Raw genomic sequence first — 19,772 nt, 5'->3', positions numbered from 1 at the left:
CTAAGAGTCAAGTTGGAGATGAAAGTGTTTATTCAGCTTATATTTCCACACCTCTGTTTATCACCAAAGGAAATCAGAACTGGAACTCGAGCAGGTCAGGAAGCAGGAGCTGATGCAGAGGCCATGGAGGGGTGTTACGAGCTTGCTTCCCCTGGTTTGCTCAGCTTACTTTTTTATAGAACCTAAGACTACCAGCCCAGGGATGGCACCACCCACAGTGGGCCCTCTCACCCTTGATCGTTAATTGAGAAAATGCCTTACAACTGGATCTCATGGAGGCATTTCCTCAAGGGATGCTCCTTTCTCTGTGATAACTCCAGCTTGTGTCAAATTGACACACAAAACAAGCCAGTACATGAACATTTAGTTGGTGTTTACTAAATGACTTTATATTTCTCTCTGTCTAAGTACACAATTCATTCTTCCATGAGAGTTAAGGGAAATTTGTAAAGATCTGCTAGCAGTGATTCTCTGTCTGTGAGTCACAAGCACTTTCACAGGGATCATATATCAGATATCCTGCATAATACATTAAGCTTCCTAACGGTAGCAAAATTAGAGCTAGGATGTTGCAATGAAATAGTTTTATGATTGCTGGTCACCACAACACAAGGAACTGTGTTAGAAGCTCATAGCATTAAGATGTTTGAGAACCACTGTGCTAAAGCACTCTGATGTCAACAATTCTAGCATGCATACCTTGGACAGTGAATGACGAGTTTTCTAATAACAAGTTGGGCTAAGTCAGAGCTTCAAATATTTATTCAGTAATCTTGTCACACTTCCTGGTGTTAGTTGCCCTATAGTCTTCTCAATTTTTTCAGAGTCTTCTAGGGTTATTTCTTCTCTAATTTGGAGAAATATATATGGATCCACCCCTGAAAAATGTTTTTCAAAGTGATAACTTTTTAATAGTTTGTTTAGTTTTTTCAAGATTGTGGATTTGTTGGTTTATTTATATCTGTGTAGAAATAACATGCTTTCAAAATAGTAGAGTAAACCAAAAATTTAGCATATATGTAGGTGTTAAAACCACATACTTTAGATCTAAACTATAGGGATTAACAGTACACAATATATATACACATATACATATATGTACATATATACATATTATATAATATATTCATACATGCACATATAAACATGTACATATATGTAACGCTAACATGAATTGAACTAACTTACCTACGACTTTATATACACAAACAGTTCTGTAGCTTTTCATAGTGTGTGTATGTATGTGTGTTGTCTGTCTCTTCTGTATAATTTTATTGTGGACTTTTCATCATATGTACACATATGGCTTCTCACTCATCAAGCTTACTACAGGACAGCTTAATATTTTCACAGGCAGATGTAAACTGTGACTGTGGCAGCTGTTTACATTTTTTAAATATCTATATCTCTTATTTAATAATTTTTTTGAAACTATAGTTACTTTTTCTTCTTCATTGTTCCCCTTCAACTCTTCCCATGCACTTCCTTGCTCTCTATCAAATTTGTTACCTATTTTTCAATTGTTTATTTTTTATTTTTCAATCCATTTTTCTTTTTTTAATTGGATATTTTATGTATTTACATTGCAAATGTTATCCCCTTTCCTGGTTCCCCCTCTCCCATTGCCCCTCCCCCTGACTCTATGAGGATGATGGCCCTCTCACACACAGCCTCTCACCTCAACAGACTGGCATTCCCCTAGGGAATGAAGGGAAATGAACCTTCACAAGACCATGGACTTCTTCTCTCATTGATGCCAGACAAGGCCATCCTCTGCTACATATGCAGCTGGAGCCATGGGTCCCTCCATGTGTACTCTTTGGCTGGTTGTTTAGTCCATGGGAGCTCTGGGGGATCTGGTTGGTTGCAAACACCTTCAGCTCCTTTAGTCCTTTCTCTAACTTCTCTATTGGTGTCCACGTGTTCAGTATGATAGTTAGTTGTAAGTGTCCTCATCTGTGTCAGTAGGGCTCTGGCAGAGCCTCTCAGGAGACACCCATATCAGGCTCCTGTCAGTAAGCACTTCTTGGCATCAGCAATAGTGACTGGGTTTGGTGGTTGCATATGGGATGGATCCCCAGGTGGGGCAGACTCTGGATGGCCTTTCGTTGAAACTCTGTTCCACTCTTTCTCCCTGTATTTGTTCCCATGAGGATTTTATTCACCCTTCTAAGAAGGAATGAAGCATACACATTTTAGTACTCCTTCTTCTTGAACTTCATATGGTATGCGAATTGTATCTTGGGTATTCAGAGCTTAGGGGTTAATAGCCACTTATCAGTAAGTGCACATCATGTGTGTTGTTTTGTGACAGGGTTACTTCACTCGGGATAATATTTTCTAGTTCCATCCATTTGCCTATGAATTTCCTAAAGTCATTGTTTTGGATTTTTTTTATTGAATGCTATTATTTACATTTCAAGTGTTACACCCTTTCCCTGTTTCCTGTCCATAAAACACCTTCTTCTATGAGGGTGTTCCCCCTCCCCAAATACCTACCACCTTCCCATTTTCCCTCTCTGACATTTCCGACACTGGGGTCCAGCCTTGGCAAGACCAAGGACTTCCCCACCCATTGGTACCCAACAAAGCCATCCTCTGCTACATATGCAGGTGGAGCCATGGGTCTGTTCATGTGTACTCTTTGTGTAGTGGTTTAGTCCCTGGGAGCTCTGGTTGGTTGCATTGTTGTTATTATGGGGTTGCAAGCTCCTTCAGCTCTTTCAATCCTTTCTCTATCTCCTCCAATTGGAACCTTGTTCCCAGTTCGATAGTTGCCTGCTAATATTCATCTCTGTGTTTGTCATGCTCTGGCAGAGCCTCTCAGGAGACAGCTATATCAGGCTCCTGTCAGCATGCACTTCTTGACATCAGCAATATTGTTTGAGTTTGGTAACTGTATGTATTTGGGCTGGATCTCTGAAGTCATTATTTTTAATAGCTGAGTAGTAATCCAGTGCGTAAATGTACCACATTTTCTGTGTCCTTCCAATGTTGAATGACCTCTGGGTCCTTTTCAACTTCTGGCTATTATGAATAAGGCTGCAATGGACATAGTGTCTTTGTTATATGTCGGGACATCTTTTGGGTGTATGCCCAGGAGTGGTACAGCTGGGTCCTCATATAATACTATGACCAATTTCTGAGGAACTGTGATACTGATTTCCACAGTGGTTGTACTAGTTATCAATCCCACCAACAATGAAAGAGTATTCCTCTTCACATCCTTGCCAGCATCTTTTGTCACTTGTGTACTCCATCTTAGCCCTTCTGACTGGTGTGAGGTAGAATCTCAGGGTAGTTTTGATTTGCAGTTTCCTGATGACTAAGGATGTTAAACATTTCCTTGGGTGCTCCTCAGTCATTCGATATTCCTCAGCTGAGAATTCTTTGTTTAGCTCTGTACCCCATTTGCTCATAGGTTTATTTGTTTCTTTGGAGTCTAACTTGTTGAGTTCTTTGTATAAATTGGATATTATTCATCTCTTGGATATAGAATTGGTAAAGACCTTTTCTCAATCTGTTGGATGCCATTTTTTTTTTCCAATTGATGGTGTCCTTTACCTTGTTGAGAAAATGTTCCCATGAGATCCAGCTGTAAGGCATTTTCTCAATTAGTGATCAAGAATGGGAAGACCCACTTTGGGTGATGCCATCCCTGGGCTGGTGGTCTTGGGTTCTATAAGAAAGCAGGCTGAACAAGCCAGGGGAAGCAAACCAGTTACATCTCTCCACTTCCTCTTCTTCGGCTCCTGCTTTCTGATTTCCGTTGGCATTAAACAGTAATGCGGAAGTGTAAGTGGGATAAACCCTTTCCTCCCCAACATGCTTCTTGGTCATGATGTTTTGAGCAGGAACACAAATGCTGACTAAGACAGTATCTAAGGAGGCAAGGGGGCATTTCAACTCCTACTACCTACAAACTGAGGATGGTCAGCAATCTCTGATTTAAATATAATTATCGAAATTCAAAATTATTTTATTACTTAAGGTGTATGAACACAGTGTGCATGCACAGATGCGTGTGTTTGTATGCATGCACACACACATACATGCAAATATATAGCTTTAATTTTACATATACATATCCAGTGTAATAGATAAGACAAAATACTTCCAGATAAAAACCCTCAAAGCTATATATTTGGCTGCATCTACTAAAAGGAAAAGTCAATCTTACTTGTGTTGTCTGGGGTTAATGATCAATAATGAACCCCTTTTTATTTAAATGTTGGGTCAAATTAACCAAAGTACCTATTCTAAAAGTATTTGCCATATTTTCTTAATATATAGTGATTTTCCTATACAATTTAAAGTATCATTTAATTTCTCATGATGATTTTTCAGTTTTTTTAAAATGTGAAACCTTTTCAAGATTTTCTTGTTTTGACAGAATTCCAGGAAACACAGACAATGCACAGTAATAATAAGGCACTTCTGTTTTCTTTTCAAACAGGAAATACAGTTGAAATAAATTAGCTCTAGTATTTATTGCTTTATTGAAAACAATCTGTTTTTATGCCTCATAAACTTTTTGCTTTCGAGATTCTACAGTTGTTAATGAGCCAATGCTTTTAAAAGTACTCATTCAAACACATAAATACATATAAACGTATAATCAGGGACCAATGCTTTAAAAAAATCTAGGAAGATAATAGTTAAGGTTATGGTTGTTTAAAGTGCTCTACATAATTACTAAAATATAAAGTAAATGTATGATAGATAAATTTGATGAGGATACAAACCACTTAAAGAATTTTACCTTTATTTTCAGATATGTTTAGCTAATACCCATTTTATGTTACTGTTTCATTTAAAAAACAAAACCCTTTCCCAACTCAATTTTCCAAGACAATTTCTTTGTGCAACTCTGGCTGTCCTGAAGTTCTCTCTGTAGACCAGGTTGGCCATGAACCCAAGTGGATACCTGCCTCTGCTGGGACTAAAGGCCTGTGCCAGCACCACCTGTCTAAAACCAAAGACTTCTCTTGAGTAGGCTATACTCTAAGGTTCCTCTGGCTGGACTGTGGAAAGCCCACCGGGAGTCTCTGGTTTTTCTTTGAAAGGAGCACACGTTGATCGACTTGTTACACTATTGTTCTTCCTATTCTCTTGAAGGTGGGTATTCCCGAGAGAAACCATCCTTACCAAAGCCAACACACTCTCTCTCTGATTTACTCCTCCGGCCAAATCCTTTCCCCTTGCTGAGTTCTCACATAAAGAATTTCTCTGAGCAATGAATCAAACTTTTATTTGCTTTTCCCATAACTCACCTCAAACATCCCTCTAATTATCTTGTTTCCTTCCCCCATAATTAGTGCTCATAATCTTATTTCAGTGAGATACATTTACATTTTGTTTATAGAAAAGAATCTATACTGTCAAACAGTTTTTCACTGCATATTGTAGCTCATAATGTTAACACTGTAAACTTTTATGGATTTGTTCCTTCACATTTCACCAAGGAAGAACTGGGAAATGATCTTGTGTGTATTCATTATGAGAGATGGTAACCAAAATGCTTTGGGGCATGGTTTGATGAATTTAATTTAGAAGTCCTGCTTTTTTACTCATTTCAAGAAATTATAAAGTAAAAGAAAATATGCTTTCAACTTATGAAAAAGAAAGTTGTATCTAACTTATTTTTACTGAAACAAATTAGGTCTCAAATACATTTAAAAACTGGAACTTTTTCTTTACTTAAAAACTATATGGTATTTTAAATTTATTGGGTGATAGTCTATGTGCATACTATATACATATATCATTTCAAATAAATTGATATGGTACTCATTTTATAGAACATCCAGAGCTTTCAAATAGATGCCTCTCAGATATTTCTTGAGAACCATTTTTACATAACCAAAATAGATATGAATCCATTAAAATTGAATGTCTACATTTTAAGAAAATTCATGTAGATTACTGTAATTGTAATACGTGTGTCTTGGATTTAATGATAATTACAGTCCTATTAATGGGTAGGATTAGAAAGAAGAGGTTGAAGTGAAGGAGATTTCTCGGTGGGTACAGCCCTTGCTACACAAGTCTGACCACCTGAGTTTCGATCCCAGAACACAGATTAAAGATAAATGCAGTACTGCCTAACTCTCTAATCCTAAAAAACACTGTGGAGAGAGGAGAGGTGGAGACAGGAGAAACTCGTGAAAATCTTGAGATCCAGCTAATCTGAATGAATGAAAGATTAGGTACAACAGATTAGAACAACAGAGTAGAAGCAGCACGGTCTGGCACCAGAGGTTATCTTTGACCATACATTTACTGTAGCAAAAGGGGGGTGCCTATACACGCGTATACACACACACACACACACACACACACACACACACGCATAATAACTTGAGGGTTTGGGATTGCATAAATAAAATAAAATGAAATATGAAGTTATTGACAAAAATTAAAATCTTAACCATATCAAAAAACAACCACTGTTATAGAAAGGAAAGTACTGAAGACAAAAATGATCTTTTGAATCAAATGTACCCTATACTTTATTTTTAATCTAGTGAGATTTCTATCTATGTCAACGTTTAATGGACCAAACCTGAATAGACAATTATTAAAAGAAGATATGCATATGGGAATCAGGTAGATAAAATCAGTAAAAAGGTCAATTAAAAGTGCAACGACATGTCTTTTCACACCTATTAGGGGAACTACTGTTACGAAGATTTAAAGCAATCATGGTATACATTACATTAAAACTAGTGTTTACTGCTTAAGCTTATTGAAATGCTGGCCATGGACACAAGTTTTCCAATTTCAGACCCAAACATATTTGTATCAAAGTACCTTCCAAGGTTTGTTGACTGGTGATGGGTTAACATTCTGGCCTAAAACACTTATAACAAGGAACAGGAAAGGAGAAAAACAAACATCTCAGGGTATTAAAAAACTTCACAGCTTGGTTTACAGACAATGAGGAAGTCCATTTTCAGTAGTGAGGACTATTATTTATTATTCCGTATAAAATTACCGGCACTGGAGGCTGAGAAGCTAGAAGCTGGTCCATGAAGGGAAAACTCCTAATGGGGAACTCACCTGACTGTTTGACGTGGCATACCCTGTTTATTTCCAGGTACTTTGTTATGTGTCTGTTATGCATTTGATCTGATGCTGCTTGCATTATGCTAGTTAGGTCCCCAAAATTGCATGAGAATCCACATGTCCGCACATAATAAACTGAGGAAATCCTGTCTGACCCCACTTGGTTTTGATTGGTAAATAAAGTTGCTGACCTGCTGCCAGTTACTGGGCAGGGAGACAGAGGCCAGACTTTTGGGATTTCTGGGCAATGGAAGAGGAGGAAGAGAGGTACAGCTGCCCTGCTGTGGGAAGGAGAGGAAACATCACATCTGAAAGGTGCAGGGGACAGAGAAACAGCTGACATGTAAGAGCCAGGGAAGAGCAATCCCAAGTCCCCCCCCACCCCCAACACACACACACACACACACACACACACACACACACACACACACACATACACACACTGGGTCTAGGGCAACAAAAGTGAAATATCAATTTTAGTAAGCAATACTCAGGAATATTGGGAGAGTGTTTTAGCCTCGTGGAGGTTTGGAAGTGGCCCGGCCATTGAGCTGTTAAAGGCATGTCAAAGTATAAAGGCTGTGGGTATGTGTATTTCATTCAGAATATTAGGGCTGGTAGCACAGAGCGTTGCTGCTGCCGCCGGGGTCATTTGATGAGTTAATTAGGTTCAACTATATTAGTCTATTGCTTCTACTTAATCTGCATTAAATGCTCTTTTACTTTGGTTTGCTGCATACTTGATAAACTCACTCGTTTAAGAAGGAAATCACGGTTAAGGCAGACCAGACCATCCTCAGGTCAGTACAGAACAGTAACTCTGCGTGCAAAGTACATGGATCGCAAAGGACAGTCCATGTATACTGGTGAAGGCAGAGCAAATACATATGAACTTAATGGAAAACACTTTCGAGGATAAAAATAGAATTAACATAGGATCTAACAACCCCAATCTGGTCTATGTAAAAAGAAAAGAATTTGGTTTCTTGAGATCTCTGTACTACATGTTCATCAAAATGTCCACCAGAAGATCCAACATAAGAATGACACTAACTATTGTCTTATGGATAACAGAATGAGTTAACAATATCCATATTTCCTTGTATACATACATACATACATACATACATATATATATATATATATAGTCTACCTGTCATCTATCTATAGAGTAAAGAATAAAATATTAATATGTCTTTTAAGTAAACATAAAGTCCTTTCATGGCTTACAATATGGATGAGCACAGAAGACATTATAGTGAAGTAAATACAAAAAGTCAAATACTATATGATCTCACTCATAGTACAATCTAAAAACAAATTGTGATTTTCAGAAGTACAGCACAATAGTAGGTTGTAACTACTGTAAAAAGGGTAGCTTATAGTCAGTGCAAAAGTTTGGTTAGCAGAGTGAATAAGTCCTGGTTGGTGATGTATAGTGGCATGATTACAGTTGAAGTTTTATGAACATTTGAAATTTCCTGAAAGTTGATCCTTAATGCCACTTAGTATTCAATCATAAATATGTGAGGAGATAAAACATGCTAATTAATTTGATTAAGATATTTTTTCAGATATATTAAACCATCACTTTGTATTCATCAATATATTATGGATTTATAAATATATCTAAACCAAGAGAAAAACAAATCATAAACAAAAAGAGAAAGTTCAGTCAAGAATATATCCTTAATCTGATTCAGGAATTAAAGCTACTTAGAGAAGAAAATATTAGGGAATGCATTAACTTTCATCTCTCTTTTACCTTGACTATATAAAATTTCTATGGTATTTTGCTGACTCCCTTTAGATTTCTGGACTCCCCATGTTCTCAGAGCACACTGTGCCTTGGGATTTAAGCTCACTTTCAATTGTCATTTTGTTTGTCTCTTTTTATCTTATTCCCTGATCCAGAATTTATTGATAGTACTTGTCAGTAGGTACTGAATCAAAGAGGGACAATGACAAAATGAAAAGACCACTGGAAAAAATAAAATGAGACAGGAAGGAAGAGAAGAACGTAGCACGTTTTGTGAAGAAGACATTACCTAGAAAGGAGGATCAGTCTGTCCATGTGATCATCCGGTCAAGGAATAAGGTGCCGTTAGCTCGCCAGGCAAAATGGCAGACAGTACAGGCCAGCTTTGAAGCTGGAAAATGAAATAAAACAAAAAGCAAATAAAACTTCATTACACTGGTAAATTTCTCTCAATAATGATCATTTGATAGTTGATGTACAAGGATAGAGTATACACTCTTATTTCATGCCTATAATTAATGCTCTTTAATGACTTTTTCAGAAGATGCACATTGATGAAGAGACTAGTCAGAAATCCACTTCCTAAAATGTAAAATTTTTTCATGAGCTCTACCGTGAAATAATATACTTGGCATTAAGTAATTTCAACAAAAGTAATTTTAGATATACCACAGACGTTCCATAGAAATTAGTCTACTGCCCCTACCTAATTGTGAGTTAGATTTTACATGTACATTTGTTAGATTATAAAAATTTGTGTATTGTATTTTAAATATATTTTTAAATTGAAAATAGATTTTTCTCTCATCCAATACATCCCAACCATAGTTTCTACCAATGTCACTCTTCCTAGCCACCACCTCCACTTCCCTAATGCTCCAATCCACTCCTACTGTTTCTTCTTCAGAAAAGAGCAGGCCTCCAGGAGATGACAGCAAAACTTGATGAAATAAGACAAGGCAAAAGCCCTCATATGGAGGTAGGACAAGGCCATAAATAGGAGGAAAAGAGTCCCAAGAACAGGCAAATGAGTCAAAGATACATTTGCTTCCATTGTTGGAGTCCCCTAAAAACACCAGGTTAAGAGATCTAATATACACAGAGGACCTAGTGTATATTCAGGCAGCCCCACTGCTTGTAATTTCAGTCTACGAGTCCATGTAAACCCTGCTTAGTTGATTCAGTGGGCCATAATCTCCCAGTGTCCTGCATCCTCTGTTCACTACAGTCTTTCCTCCTCCTCTTACGTGAAATTTCTGGATCTCTGAGGGGAGAGACCCAGTGGAGTTCTCCAGTTTAGATAATGTTTCTGTATAATGTCTGACTATGAATCTCAGCACCTGCTCTCTCCTGCTGCCAGAGGAACCCCATAGTGACTGGACAAGACTCCTATCTATGAGTAGAGGAGAAATATGATTAGGAATCATTTCATTGGTTTTTTTCTGTTTTTTGTTTTGTTTTTGTTTATTTGTTTTGTTGCCAATCATGTTTGGTTCTATGCTAGGTGTCTTGGCTATCAAGTCTTTGTTTCCTGGCTACCCTGGCAGTGTAGAGCACAGGCTTCCTCTCCTAGCATGGACTTTAAGTTAACCAGTGATTGGCCACTCCCACAAGTTCTGCCCAAACATTCAATTTTGTCATTGTGCAAGAGGACTGCACCTCAAAATGTGCTCTATTTTCTATGTATTAGCAGTCATTCTTTTTTCAATTGCTGTGTTGGTTGTATTTATTGATGATTATTGCTGTGTCATCTGTCATGCAGTAACATAGAATTAAAATTTCTGTGTAAAAGCAAAGAATCTTGACTGTATAAATACCTTGAGAAGTAAATCTTTCTGCATTCTACTATTTGTATGCCCCTGATTGCTGAACCCCATTAAAATGGATTCAAAGATAAAAGGAAAGGCTTGCTTGAGAGAAATATTCTGCTAATTTTACTCCTTAAGTTACAGGGCAAGCCAGAACTCAGAGAGACTCAAGCTGCAACACGAAAGCCATAAAACTCCCTCAGGATGAAACAATAAAATCAACACAGCGTATATAAGTTCTGGGTTCTCTAAATTTGTCTTCCCAGGAGAAGAGAGTGTGAAGGGCTAAAATCTCGGGTGAAAGGAAGATTTGGCCATATCCTGTGGTAACTGGCGTAATTTAAAAGAAAGGGTTGTCCATATTAATTATCGCTAATTTATATCTGTTTTATCCACAAGCTCATTTAACCTTCCTTTTAGTGACAGAGAGGGAGGGGCCTTTAAGCGGATGAGGCTTAAGTCTTCATAAAATGTTACTGTTTATATTTTACTGGAACTCTTTGAAAGATGCATCATAGAGAAGGTTTTGCACTGAAATCTGAATCAATCTCCAGCTTAGTGATTTCTAGATGATAAATAAAATAAATCACTGATTTTCTTCAATCAGTTCTTTCACACATTTACTATAACTGTAATAAATTTAGGTAGAAATCTGAATAACTACTTATGATTTCCAAAATAGAAATACTCGAACAAGCAAAAGCTTGGCTAAATTTTGCATCCTTGATATAATACATGATGTAACAGGGTAGTTTTTATTGAGAGGAAGAAATATTATAATGGAACTGCAATCATAAGGTTTAGTTTAACCACTTAAAGACAATCCTAAAATGGATGCTATTTTTTTTAAAGCCATGGTATACATCTTTTCATAACCAACCTAGTTAAGCAGAATACAATGTAAAGTTACTTTGTAAATGGTGTTAATATTATTTAATATATAAAGATTGTTTATTTTTAAAATTCATCCTGACCATTTTTAATCATAGTACAAGAGTAATAGTAATTTTTCAGGAGCAAATACAGTAGATGCTTTCTTGCGTAGACAAATTAAAATTTACCTTAGACTTTGTAAGTCTAGCAAATTAAACATTTTCATGCAACTTTCTTTTTTCCTTATTAGGTTTCTGCTGATGTGAGGTACACTATGCAAAAAGCACATTGGGGGAAGTATTTTTTTTAGCCTACAGCAAGAACTCAAGGAAGCTCCCTAGAAGTAGATGCCAAAGAGAAATGTGGTTAAGTAGCTTATTCCCCAAGTCTTTCACAGTTTGCTTTCATAAAAACTCAGGACCACCTACTTAGGAATGGCCCCGCCCACAAAGTTGTTCCTTTTCTTGTCAGTCATCAATCTGGAAAACTCTACAACAGACACATGTCCAACAGACAGGTATCTCAGTTGGGGTTCCCTCTCACAGATCACCCTAGCTTGTAACAAGTTGGGATAACAAAACTAAAACAACACCAAACTACACATGATACCCTTTTGTTTATATTATTTTTAATATTTAGGATTTATATTTTTATTGGCCAGGATACCATACACTCTTTTAGGGTGGCTAGAAGTCACTGTGTTAGCCCAGGTTTACCTCAAATGTTTGACAATCTTCTTGTGTCAATATCTCAGTTCTGGGATTGTCAGCAAATTCTACTACACTCAGATATGTTATTAGTTAGAGCTTTTGGTAGTCTTACAACCAAAATAGCATTTATTTTTGGGTTTTATTAAGAAAACATTTGACAATATAATATATTAACATGTACAAATAAAGTCAAAGAAAACCTTATGCATACATGACTTGAGAATAAATGAAAGAATTTACATTGTTATCATTTACATAGAAGACAATGTTGACAGGTCAGATTGTTCAAATAAATGATAGCATCCTACTTCTCTTATTATAGAACATATTAATAGATTATCATTGTGTATATTTTTGTATTAAAATAATTTATATATTAGAATACCAAGTGCGCAAGGAAATATGAAATAAATCTGTAGTCCTTTACTCTAAATTTTACTCTATAGTTTAACAGCATTCTAAAACTGAACTATATTTATACAAAAATTATCTTGTTTATCATATATATATATATACTTGTTTAATATATATATATATATATATATATATATATATATATATAACCCATAAAGAAAAACTCACATTGAGGATGATAATTCATGGTCAGATCAATGAACTGTGTTTTAATTCAAAGACAACCAAAGATAACTAATTAAAAATACAAGATTTATTCACTCATTTTTTTTTAGGTAGTGATGGAATTTGTTAATAAAGTGGCTACTCGAAGTAATTTTTATTCACAAAAGTTTTAATTTTGGATAAAAATTAAGCAGAATAATTTTAAGCAAAAGTAAAAATATTTTGCAGCTAATAAACTTTGATAAATGTATATACTGTCATATTCAACAACTCAACCAGAATATACAGCCGTATGTCCCAGTTACTTTGAGCCAGCCACTATTTCTTTCATTGGAGAATGGTGTGTGTTTGTCTGTCTCTCTCTTTCTCTATGAGTGTGTGTACGTGTGTGTACGTGTGTGTGTGTGTGTGTGTGTGTGTGTGTGTGTGTGTGTGTGTGTTGGACTGAACATGAGGAGTTGTGTATTATAGAAAACCATGCCTACTATTGTTCAACCATATCCATAAAATTTATTTTGAGATAGGATATGACTAAGTTTACAAGGTTGGTGTTAAAAATCACTCTATTGCAAAGACATGACTAGAACATGGAATTCTCTTGCCTCAGACTCCCACACATCTAGAATTATAGGGCTATCCGATAAAGCCTGAGTACTCTTTTTCCTTCAGGATTATTCAGAGCATTTATTATTAACTGCATGGCCTCTCTTGCTTAGAAAAAGTTCTGTTATGCATCCATGCATCCAACCTATAATTGCAATGTGTTTGTGACATGCTGCCTGAACATGTGATACCTGGTGGTCAAGAAACACAGAAGAAAAAAGGAGTCTTATTATTCCTTGTGTCCTGAAATAAGCCCTCATATGTATCTAGAAAATCATGATAGCATTATACCAAATGTGCCCTTCTATTAAAAGGTAGCTGTTTTTTGTCACATGGTATGGTCATTAGCCACCATAATTCAGAGAAGGCATAGAAACCTACAGAATATGGTGGCCTATAGTCATGGCCCATAACAAAAATATGTGTTAGAGAGGCTGTCAACTTAGAATCACCAGAGTTCAGATTCCAGCCATCAATTTCTCCTAACCCTCAATTTCATGTAGTTAGCCTAGGGTGATTTCTGTTCCAGATAGATAAATATTGAGGATAGAAACTATTTAATGGATCTGGGAGTAGTATTTTTAATGATATAGCTCCTTTTGAGTCCCCCATGCTCCTATAAACTAACTTGTCAGTTCATCAATCATTTTCCTATCTGTCCCTGACCTAATGGGGTAAAGAGATTACTCTTTTTCCTTTCTCCAAGGAAATATAAGAAATTCTTCCTTCTGCTCTGAATTATTGATATATTATTTATAGGCATAAGAATACAGAGAAGATTCTCAAGCCATCCAAACCTTCTCAAATTCCCCTAACTTATTATTGGATAATAATTATGTCTTTATTCATACTTTTGCAAAATTGTTCATTCCTCACCAAACTTAGGCTTAAAATACACCATAGGTTTTCTTTTCTCTTGATCATTTTGTCTAGTATCACATAAAACTTATTTTAAATAAGTTAGTATTATTTTATCTATTATCCTGTCAAACTCACATTCCCTTTAGGGCCTTGAGTGAAGACTATTAAAGGAGAAAAACATAATGATTTTATTTCCATATTTGTCCATATCAGCTGTTGGCATCTTTATTGCTGAGCTGTAATAATATATTGTGCCTTATCATTCCCTCCTTGATAAATACTTTTCAATTTTCATTTATTTTGAGTGAAGTTGCTAGGAGGATCCTGTGAAAGCCTTTTTATTAGTCTACAATTTCATGTCTCTTGGCTGAACTCCTGGAATGGGAATTGCTATGAAACGTAAAATTTCAAAGAACTCTAAAGTACATTTACAAAATGGTTGCCAAAGTAAACACAAAGGGCAGCTCTATTATTGAAGGAAAAAAACCAGTAAGTGCCAGCCAGAAGATAAGAGAATGGAAGGAGCTTTATTACCTACAGCAACAAAAGAAAGTACTGGGTTTATAGCAACATTGGTATACCATCCTTTAATAAAGGAAACAAGATCATTTATTCAGGAATCCTATACAAACTCACAGGGAAAAGTACCTTTTGTATGGGGATATTGCTAAGTATACTCAAAAGGTTCTATTACAAGATAAAGTGATATCAGACACTCTTCTGTGCATGATTAACTCCAAGTTAAAGAACACATATTTGGAAGGGAAAATGGCAGGCATATATCTGGGTATGCTTACTATGCTTAACTTTTGCCTTAAAGAAAGATGGCCAGTATTAATAATTTTGGACATGTCTAACTTAGACTTGTAAGGATGACAGAGAGAAGAAGTAACTCTAGACATCTTCAGAATTATTCTTTTCCAAAAGATTTTACATTAAGGCAAAGAAAGTGACACTTTGAAATTACATTAATATGGAGTGTTTCAGAGCACCTGTCTCACATAAATTCAGTCACACTATTTTATACTCCAGCTTTTACTTTGCGTTAATTATATGTGATCATTACAAACATTTTTAATAGTAGGAAGGCATATCTTTTTTTCTTTTTCTTTTCTTTTACCCTAAAAGTCCAATTATGGCTGCCCATACATGTGTGTAAGATTATCTGCTGGGGAATGGGCAGTTTAACAATGGTGGGGCTTCCCACAAGGAGCAACTCTGAGTTTCTCAGTAGCCATGATATCCCAATAGCTCTCAAGCAAAGGTTAGGGAATAGAGAGCACCATCCCACTCCATGCTGGAATCTTTGACTCACTTGATCTTGTTCAAGTGTTTTACAGATAATGATGGCAGCTGTGAATCAATGTGTGTGGCAGCCAGGGCACTTGTAGATGCCAGCCTTCCACAGCCTTCCTCCTCATGCTCCAGCTGTTACATTCTTTCCAACCCCTATTGCATGGAGTTCTTGAGGTAGACTTGGGCGTTGGTCTTGAAATAGATGTTTTATCTGTAGCTGAACACTCAGCGTACCTTATTCTCAGCACTGACCTCTGGAACAGAAAGGTACTCAGACGAAAGTAGAGAACAGCACAAATTTAGAATTCTAAACATAAATGCTTATCTATTTAAAAGATTTACTTATTTTTATTTTATGCATCTGTGTGTTACATATATTTGTGCCTCAGGAGCACACTGCTTCTGGATATAAACAGACACCATTAGATTTTCTAGAACAGGAGTTATCGATGGTCCTGAGCTACAAGGAAGTTACTGAGAACAAAATCTGGGACCTCTAGGACAACAGCAAGTATTCTTCTTTATTAATCTTCTTCCCCCATCTTTATTACATTGGGTATTTCTTATTTATATTTCAAATGTTATTCCCTTTCCCAATTTCCATGCCAACATCCCCCAAAACCCTCCCTCTCCCATTCTATATGGGTGTTCCACTCCCAATCTTACCCCCATTACTGCCCTCCCCACAAGAATTCCATTAACTGGGGGGGGGGGCGTCCAGCCTTGGCAGGACTAAGGGCTTCCCCTTCCACTGATGCCCTTAGTAGGCAATTCATTGCAACCTGTGCAGTTGGAGCCCAGGATCAGTCCATGTATAGTCTTTGGGTAGTGGCTTAGTCCCTGGAAGCTCTGGTTGGTTGGCACTGTTGTTCATATGGGGTCTCAATCCTCTTCAGGCTCTTTCAGTCCTTTCTCTGATTCATTCAATGGGGATCCCATTCTCAGTTCAGTGTTTTGTTGCTGGCATTCGCCTCTGTATTTTCTGTATTCTGGCTGTGTCTCTCAGGAGAGATCTACATCCGGTTCCTATCAGCCTGTACTTCTTTGATTCATCCATCTTATCTAGTTTGGTGGCTATGTATGTATGGGCCACATGTGGGGCAGGCTCTGAATGGGTGTTCCTTCTGCCTCTGTTTTAATCTTTGCCTCCCTATTCCCTGCCTAGGGTATTCTTGTTCCCCCTTTTAAAGAAGGAGAGAAACATCCGCATTTTGGATATCTTTCTTGAGTTTCATGTGTTCTGTGCATCTAGGGTAATTTGAGCATTTGGGCTAATAGCCACTTATCAATGAGTGCATACCATGTGTGTTTTTCTGTGATTGGGTTACCTCACTCAGGATGATGTTTTCCAATTCCATCCATTTGCCTATGAATTCATAAAGTCATTGTTTTTGATAGCTGAATATTATTCCATTGTGTAGATGTACCACATTTTCTGTATTCATTCCACTGTTGAAGGGCATCTGGGTTCTTTCAAGCTTCTGGCTATTATAAATAAGGCTGCTACGAACATAGTAGAGCACGTGTCTTAGTTATATGTTGGGGCATTTTTTGGGTATATGCCCAAAAGAGGTATAGCTGGATCCTCAGGTAGTTCAATGTCCAATTTTCTGAGGAACCTCCAGACTGATTTCCAGAATGGTTGTACCAGTCTGCAATCCCACCAACAATGGAGGAGTGTCCCTCTTTCTCCACATTGTCCCCAGCATCTGCTGTTGCCAGAGTTTTTGATCTTAGCCATTCTGACTGGTGTGAGGTGGAACCTCAGGGATGTTTTTATTTGCATTTCCCTTATGAATAAAGATGTTGAACATTTCTTTAGGTGCTTCTCAGCCATTTGGCATTCCTCAGCTGTGAATTCTTTGTTTAGCTCTGAACCCCATTTTTAGTAGGGTTATTTGTTTCCCTGCAGTCCACCTTCGTGAGTTCTTTGTATATTTTGAATATGAGCCCTCTATCAATTGTAGGATTAGTAAAGATCTTTTCCCAATTTGTTGGTTGCCATTTTGTCCTAACAACAGTGTCCTTTGCCTTACAGAAGTTTTGCAGTTTTATGAGATCCCATTTATTGATTCTTGATCTTAGAGCATAAGCCATTGGTGTTTTGTTCAATAAATTTTCTCCAGTGCCCATGTGTTCAAGATTCTTCCCCACTTTTTCTTCTATTAGTTTGAGTGTATCTGGTTTGATGTGGAAGTCCTTGATCCACTTGGACTTAGGCTTTGTACAGGGTGATAAGCATGGATCAATGTGCATTTTTCTACATGCTGACCTCTAGTTGAACCAGCACCATTTGCTGAAAATGCTATCTTTTTTCCATTGGATGGTTTTAGCTCCTTTGTCAAAAATCAAGTGACCATAAGTTGTGGGTTCATTTCTGGGTCTTCAATTCTATTCCACTGGTCTATCTGCCTGTCTCTGTACCAATATCATACAGTTTTTAATCACTATTGCTCTGTAATACTGCTTTAATTCAGGGATAGTGATTCCCCTGGAAGTCCTTTTATTGTTGAGGATAGTTTTAGTGATCCTGGGTTTTTTGTTATTCCAGATGAATTTGCAAATTGTTCTGTCTAACTCTCTGAAGATTTGGATTGGAATTTTGATGGGGATTGCATTGAATCTGTAGATCAATTTTGGTACAATGGCCATTTTTCTATATTAATTCTGCCAATCCATGAGCATGGGAGATCTTTCCATCTTCTGAGATCTTCTTCAATTTCTTTCTTCAGCGGCTTGAAGTTCTTATCATACAGATCTTTCACTTGCTTGGTTAAAGTCACACCAAGGTATTTTATATTATTTGGGACTATTATGAAGGGTGTCATTTCCCTAATTTCTTTTTCGGCTTGTTTCTCTTTTGTATAGAGGAAGGCTACTGATTTATTTGAGTTAATTTTATACCCAGCCACTTTGCTGAAGGTGTTTATCAGGTTTAGTAGTTCTCTGGTGGAACTTTTGGGATCACTTAAATATACTATCATATCATCTGCAAATAGTAAGATTTTGGCTTATTTCTTTCCATTCTGTAACTCTTTGATCTCCTTTTGTTGTCTGATTGCTCTTAACTGCTGAGCTCTCACTCCATCCCCTAAACATAAATACTGAGGTAGAATGTGCATATATTTAGCTATTACATATGCCCATGTCTGCTCATCATGGAATGCTATTTTCAAAATTATATTATCTAGTTGTCCATGGCTAGAACATCAAAATACATTTGTGGGATTAAGTGTGTGTGTGTGTGTGTGTGTGTGTGTGCACGCACCCATGCAAGTGTGCATGCATGTGTATGTTTGCTTTGTATTCTGTGCCCTTCTAGTTGATTTTTTGAAAATTGTTTAGATTTTGTGAACAAACAATATCATCTGTTAACAGGCAAATTTTAACTCCTATTTCAGCTTAAAGTTTTTAAGTTTCATACTTTACACTGGTTAGGCTTTGCACTGTGGAATTCTGCATCTCATTGATTGTATGGGTATCTGCTATTTCTGACCATGTGAACTGGATGTCAGTTTTTTCATGACAGTTCCTTAGGAGATTTATTACTTTTAACTTGACTCTTAGTGTAATAAATTTTATTGTCAAAGGTATACTTTTCTGTGCTAGATTCCTTCTGCTACTTCTATAACCACAAAACTATTATGAAATTTTGCATTGTCTTGGTCAGAATCGATAATCAAATTTAAACTAAAGTCATAGAGAAGATGAACAGTATCTCCTACCCTGTTTTCGAGTTTGAACTACTGTTTACCCAGATTGACTTGTGATACTGGAAATTCCCTTGTAAATATAAGAATCCTTATATTTCCCTAGGTAAATTCAATGTGTGTGTGCACGCACATGCACATGTGTATTGTGTGGAGGTGCATGGATATGTGCTCATGCGTGTGGACAGCACGAATTGGATGACAAAATGCAGGTGTCTTTCTCTATTACTGTCCAAGGTCTTTTTGAAGCAAGATCTGTCAGTAATTTGGTGGTTCTCCAGTTCATCAACATTGGCTGTCTAAAGGCTCTAGGACCTTCCGGTCTTTGCCTCCACAGAACTGGGATTGCAAGCAGAAGCCAGGGAAAACATTTTATCAATTGAATCATCTTTTCAGCCCAGTGCATTTTGTTTTAGGAGAAATAGGCCTCCTAGAATTTCCAAATTAAAAAAAAAAAGCAGAGTGTAGTTCTTAACGCAGAAGTTTGATAAATTACTGCACTTTC

The sequence above is a fragment of the Rattus rattus genome, chromosome 1 (genome assembly GCF_011064425.1).
Source record: "Rattus rattus isolate New Zealand chromosome 1, Rrattus_CSIRO_v1, whole genome shotgun sequence".
In the NCBI taxonomy this organism is placed as follows: domain Eukaryota; kingdom Metazoa; phylum Chordata; class Mammalia; order Rodentia; family Muridae; genus Rattus; species Rattus rattus.
The sequence above is the reverse complement of the archived record's forward strand: the minus strand, read 5'-3'. Positions refer to the sequence as shown.